The sequence below is a fragment of the Phaseolus vulgaris genome, chromosome 11, assembly GCF_051622355.1.
Source record: "Phaseolus vulgaris cultivar YP4 chromosome 11, ASM5162235v1, whole genome shotgun sequence".
In the NCBI taxonomy this organism is placed as follows: Eukaryota; Viridiplantae; Streptophyta; class Magnoliopsida; order Fabales; family Fabaceae; genus Phaseolus; species Phaseolus vulgaris.
Window position 1 is genome coordinate 47,358,032 of NC_143508.1, and position 6,593 is coordinate 47,364,624.

Consider the following 6,593-nt stretch of genomic DNA (forward strand, 5'->3'; position numbering starts at 1 on the left):
TTCAAATCAAGATTATAATTTTTGAACTTTGATTGAGATAAATTAAAGTTAATTTGAAGATTTCTGCAGAATAATAGTTTGTTGAAGGAACAAATAATTTAATATGACATTATTGTGAAGACATGTTTTGCTAAAATTGTATGAGCTAATATGCCTGTTTGATTGTAGTATAGTCACTCATTTGTTTTGGATGTTGCTTTTATATATATAGACAATATTATGTTAGATTGTCTAGTATAGTCTTATGTAGTCACTCTTTTGCTAAAGCATCTAGTATTTGTGTAGATGATCTTCGTTAGACCTTCTAGTCTATTTTTTGTTTAGAATATCTAAACATCAAGTCGTTTATTCTTACTAGATCGTTTAGTTGATAAACAGTCTAGACCTCTTGTTTTATACCAGATCGTCTAACATATTAGCATATTGTTTAGACCATCTTGATGGTTAGTTAGGCATGCTATGTTAGTTTATTTTCTTTTGGTTTTTGCTTATGTTTTGGTTGTATGTATACACCATTGCCTTGCATGCCTTTGTCTTTACGAGAATAATACATGTGCTCTGTTATTTTGTGTTTCTTCCCATTTTCCCTCTTTTTTCTCTAAGTTTTCTTGCTGTCATGGAGAATTCCATGAACCTGTAAAATCCTCTTGAGAGATCATCTTGCATACCATGTTATTAGATTCAAACATTTAATTTAGTCTTATTAGGAAAATGGAGGTTGGAAAAAAAGAAAAGTGGATTTGGAAAGATGTTTTGGAATCAAAGTAAGATTCTATTCATATCTATAAATATCATAAGTGTACAAAAACCCTTATGACATTTTCTTCTTCACATGTAGTATGCATTGAACGTAAGGCTGGGCATGGATTGGATTTTCCAAAATCATATCTAGATCCAATCCAAATCCCAATAAATGGATTGGATTTAAAATCCATATACACTTTAACTAGATCAAATATATTTGGATTTCTTTTTAAATCCATTTAAAGTGGATTGAATCTAGATTAAATCCACTTTGTTAATTATATTAAATCCACTTTGTCAATTACATTAAATCCATTTTGATATGGACAGAGACTAACTTGGCTCGAACTGGACTTAAGCCAAATCAACATGGACGCAGACCAACTCGACTCTACATCGGCCCCAACCTAGACGGCTCGACATCGGCCTAGACCTGGATGACTCGACATTGGCCTGGACCCGGACGACTCGACATCGGTCCGGGCCCGAACACCTCGACATCGGCTCGGGCCCGAACAACTCAACATCGGCCCCAACCCGGACGACTCGACATTGACCCGGACCTGAACGAATATACATCGGTTTTGGCCCGAACAACTCGACATCGGTATGGGCCCGAACAACTAGACATCAGCCTGGGACCGAACGACTCGACATCAGCCTAGCCCGAACTACTCGACATCGATCCGGGCCCACTCGACTCGACATCAGCTCGGGCCCGCTCGACTCAACATTAGTCCGGGCCCAGACAACTCGACATTGGTCCGGGCCTTGACGACTCGACATCAGTTTGTGCCTGGACGACTCGACATCAGCTCGTGCCCGGACAACTCAACATCGGCCCCGACCCAGATGACTCGACAACGGCCCCAACCCGAACGACTATACATCGGCTCGGGCTCGAACGACTCGACATCAGCCTGGACCCGAACGAATTGACATTGGCCCGGGCCAGAACGACTCGACATCGGCCCAAGCCCGAACGACTCGACATCGGCCCAAGCCCGCTCGACACGACATCAGCCCGGGTCCACTCGGCTCGACATTGGTCCGGATCCACTCAGCTCGACATCGGTCCGGACCCGCTTGGCTCGACATCTGTCCGAACCCGCTCGACTTGACATCGATCCGGGCCCGCTCGGCTCGACATCGGTCCGGACCCGCTCGGCTCGACATCTCTGTAATGCTAATGGGTTACATCTATGTAGATGATTAGGGACCATCAAATTCTTTAATATTCTTCCTTTTCTGCCACACGTTAAAGGAACATGTAGCTCCTTTCTTTTCTGTCTTACAAAGGAGGTTTTGAACAAAGACATTTTTAAGCTTGTGAATTATAAGAGGATTATGCATATGACCAGTCCTAAATGTTATATCACTCTTTCTCACATTTTATATGTTGATGATATATTTGTTTTCTAGAGGATAGATGATAAGTCTCTTAAATATTTGAGTATTTTTCTTCAAAAACATTGTGATTTTTCTAATAAGTATGTTAACAATTCTAAAAGTAAATTTTTTACCATGGATAATTTTGCATGATTCTTTACAAAAATTCAACGTCATCTTTCTTATAGTGATGGCCTTTTATCTTTTAACTATTTAGGGTGACTAGTGTTCTGGAGAATGCATTCTCACATTTTAACTTAGAGTTGCCCTATTATTTAATGGTACATTTCCCTATTGACCTACTCAAAGTCCAACTCTTTATGTGTTGAACTTGTTATTTTTAATTAAGAAACTTATTGCTTCTTTAGTTGTAGGACGTTTGCAATGATATCATAGTTATTATGTTTTGGTAGATTACGCTTGCCGTTGAGCACATATGCTAGCTCCTTTTCCTTTGTCTGGCTTTAAGTAAAGCCTAGTTTTATTATTATTAATCCATGAAGAAACCTGATGTACTGTTTTGTCTTGCAGTCTTTTTTAATTCGACCCTTAGACATGTATGGTTAATATCCAACGGCTGAAATGAGATGCAATGCATGCTGGCGAGAAGTAGAAGGGCGAGCCATTTCCACAACTTGTGGTCACCTATTATGTATCCACATGCAAACAGTTTTAAACTCGTGTTCCTCCTTTTTAGTAAAATATGATCAACTTAGTTCATATCAAATTAGGTTGAATTTCTGCATGTTTATCATTGAAATGGTTATTAGTTTTTATTTATGTGGTTTCCTTAACACTGTTAAAAGGCACAGATGATGCCAATAAGATATTAAGCAATGATGGAGCATGTCCTATTTGTGATCAAGTCCTTTTTAAGAGGTATGGATATGATAGGTATCTGTTTAATTATAAATGTGATTTCGTTCCTTACCTAAAATAATACTGATTATAACGGTCAATTAGTGGAACGAATCATCCCTCAGCAATATATAGTTTAAGCTTCATGGAAATAATGATTTGTTATAGGAGTTATGCTGATTATTTAATTTTGTTCTACATTATATGCTGTCAATCAATTTTCATGGAAATAATGCTGATGTAATGAAGAGTGCATATAGAAGTGTGATGTTTTACATTGGGCAAAAAGAACTGGAAATGCAGTTTAAGATGAACAAGATTGTTGCTCAATGCCGCCAGAAATGTGAGATGATGCAAGAGAAGTTTACAGAAAAACTAGAGCAGGTGAATACTGCTTACCAAAAGATGGCCAAGAAGTGTCTGATTATGCAACAGGAAATTGAGAGCTTAACCAAGAATTAAGGGTGGGCAAAAAATCCAAATTACAAAATCCAATCCATAATGATCTAAATTCATATTAGTTTTAATCCATTTAAATGAATTTATCTTATATTCAAATCCATATTTTCAAGACGTAGGTGTCCTCTACCCTAGATATTTTTGGCGTGATTCTCTATTCTAAGTTTGAGTTTCATTTCTATTGCCATTTCATTTCATTATATAAGATGAATTCTTCTAATACAATTAAAGAATTAGGGACAGATATAATAATATTAAGAATATTTAATAATATTAAGAATATTTAATAATATTAGAAATATTTAATAATATTAAGAATGTAGAAATATATCAAACCGACGAAGAAGAAGATGATGATAAAGACAAAGAGAAAGATATAGTCAAGTGTCGGACTGAAGCTAGTGGGCTTTCCAGCAGTTCTTTACTGCAGCGACAAACCGTCCGGTGGATGAGGGAGAGGAGGAACAATGAACATTCTTTGGTTCATGGTTTCTTTTCTAAGATTAAGGTTAAGATTGCTATGTTGTTCCCTCTTATAGAATTTCTTTCACATAGAAATCTTTAGTAATATTTAATAATATTAACAATGTATAATAATATTAATAATATATAATAATATTAATAACATTAATATAATATAAAAAATTATAAAATCATAATTCACAATATTAATCATATTTAATAATATATAATAATATATAATAATATTAATAATGTATAATAATATTAATAATACATAATAATATTAATAATGTTTAATAATATTAATAATACATAATAATATTAATAATGTTTAATAATATTAATAATACATAATAATATTAATAATGTTTAATAATATTAATAATACATAATAATATTAATAATGTTTAATAATATTAATAATACATAATAATATTAATAATGTTTAATAACATTAATAATACATAATAATATTAATAATGTTTAATAATATTAATAATACATAATAATATTAATAATGTTTAATAATATTAATAATACATAATAATATTAATAATACATAATAATATTAATAATGTTTAATAATATTAATAATACATAATAATATTAATAATGTTTAATAATATTAATAATACATAATAATATTAATAATGTTTAATAATATTAATAATACATAATAATATTAATAATGTTTAATAAAATTAATAATACATAATAATATTAATAATGTTTAATAATATTAATAATACATAATAATATTAATAATGTTTAATAATATTAATAATACATAATAATATTAATAATACATAATAATATTAATAATATTTAATCTTATTAATAATACATAATAATATTAATAATATTTAATCTTATTAATAATACATAATAATATTAATAATATTAATAATATTTAATAATATTTAATAATATTTGATGCACCACTACATTGCAATTATGTGCAATTACATGCTCTCCATTTGATGCACCATACTAGATAAGGAATATATATCTTCATTGACAGTAATAGTTTCCATAATAAATAAATAATTATTTTATAAGTATTTAATAATATTTTATAATATTAATAATATTTAATAATATTAATAATAAAAAAATTTAATAATACTAAGAATATATAAGAATATTTAATAATATTAATAATATTGAGAATATTAATAATATTGAGAATATTTAATAATATTGAGAATATTTAATAATATTGAGAATATTTAATAATATTGAGAATATTTAATAATATTAAGAATATTTAATAATATTAAGAATGTAGAAATATACCAAACCGACGAAGAAGAAGATGATGAAGACAATGAGAAAGATATATGCAAGTGTCGGACTGAAGCTACTGGGCTTTCCTGTAGTTCTTTGCTACGGCGTGAAACTATTCGGGGCATGCGAGAGAGAAAGAATAGTGAACATTCTTCGGTGCATGGTTTCTTTTCTAAGATTAATGTTAAGATTGCTATGTTGTTCCATCTTATAGAATTTCTTGCACATAGGAATCCTTAGTAATATTTAATAATATTAATAAAATATAATAATATTAATAATGTATAATAATATTAATAAAATATAATAATATTAATAATATTTAATAATATTAATAATATTTAATAATATTAAATAATATTAATAATATTTAATAATATTAAATAATATTAATAATATTAATAATATTTAATAATATTAATAATATTTAATAATATTTAATAATATTAATAATATTTAATAATATTTAATAATATTTAATAATATTTAATAATATTTAATAATATTTAATAATATTTAATAATATTTAATAATATTTAATAATATTTAATAATATTTAATAATATTTAATAATATTAATAATATTTAATAATATTAATAATATTAATTTAATATGAAGACATAATTCATAATATTAATAATATTTAATAATATTAATAGTGTTTAATAATATTACTAATATTTAATAATATTAATAATGTATATTAATATTAATAAAATATAATAATATTAATAATATTTAATAATATTTAATAATATTAATAATATTAATAATATGTAATAATATTAATAATATATAATAATATTAATAATATTTAATAATATATAATAATATTAATAATATTTAATAATATTAATAATATTAATAATATATAATAATATATAATAATATTAATAATATTTGATGCACCACTACATTGCAATTACGTGCGCTCCATTTGATGCACCACAGCAGACAAGGAATATTCATCTTCATTGACGGTAATAGTTTCCATAACAAATAAATAATTATTTTATAAATATTACACATTACACAACTTTATCCTCTTCCACACATTATATTAATCAATTCATGGCGTGGATATAAAATCCTAAAATGTCGATCCAATTCAAATTTTCAAAATCTAAACTGAATAAAACTAAAGGTTTGTATTTTTTTTTTCTTTATCTTTTCATTGTTTATCAATATTAACTTTTATTTTTTTGAATTATAGAAAAATATAGTTTCACCATTTTTTTATAGTTGTATAACTCTTCATATATATATATATAATGAATTTAGAAATAAATATATATATAATAAAAGATAAATTTGTAATTAAATAATATAAAAAAATATATTAAAATAATAATATCGGGAGGGAGTTGTAATATAATTATCTTTTCTTTGTAAT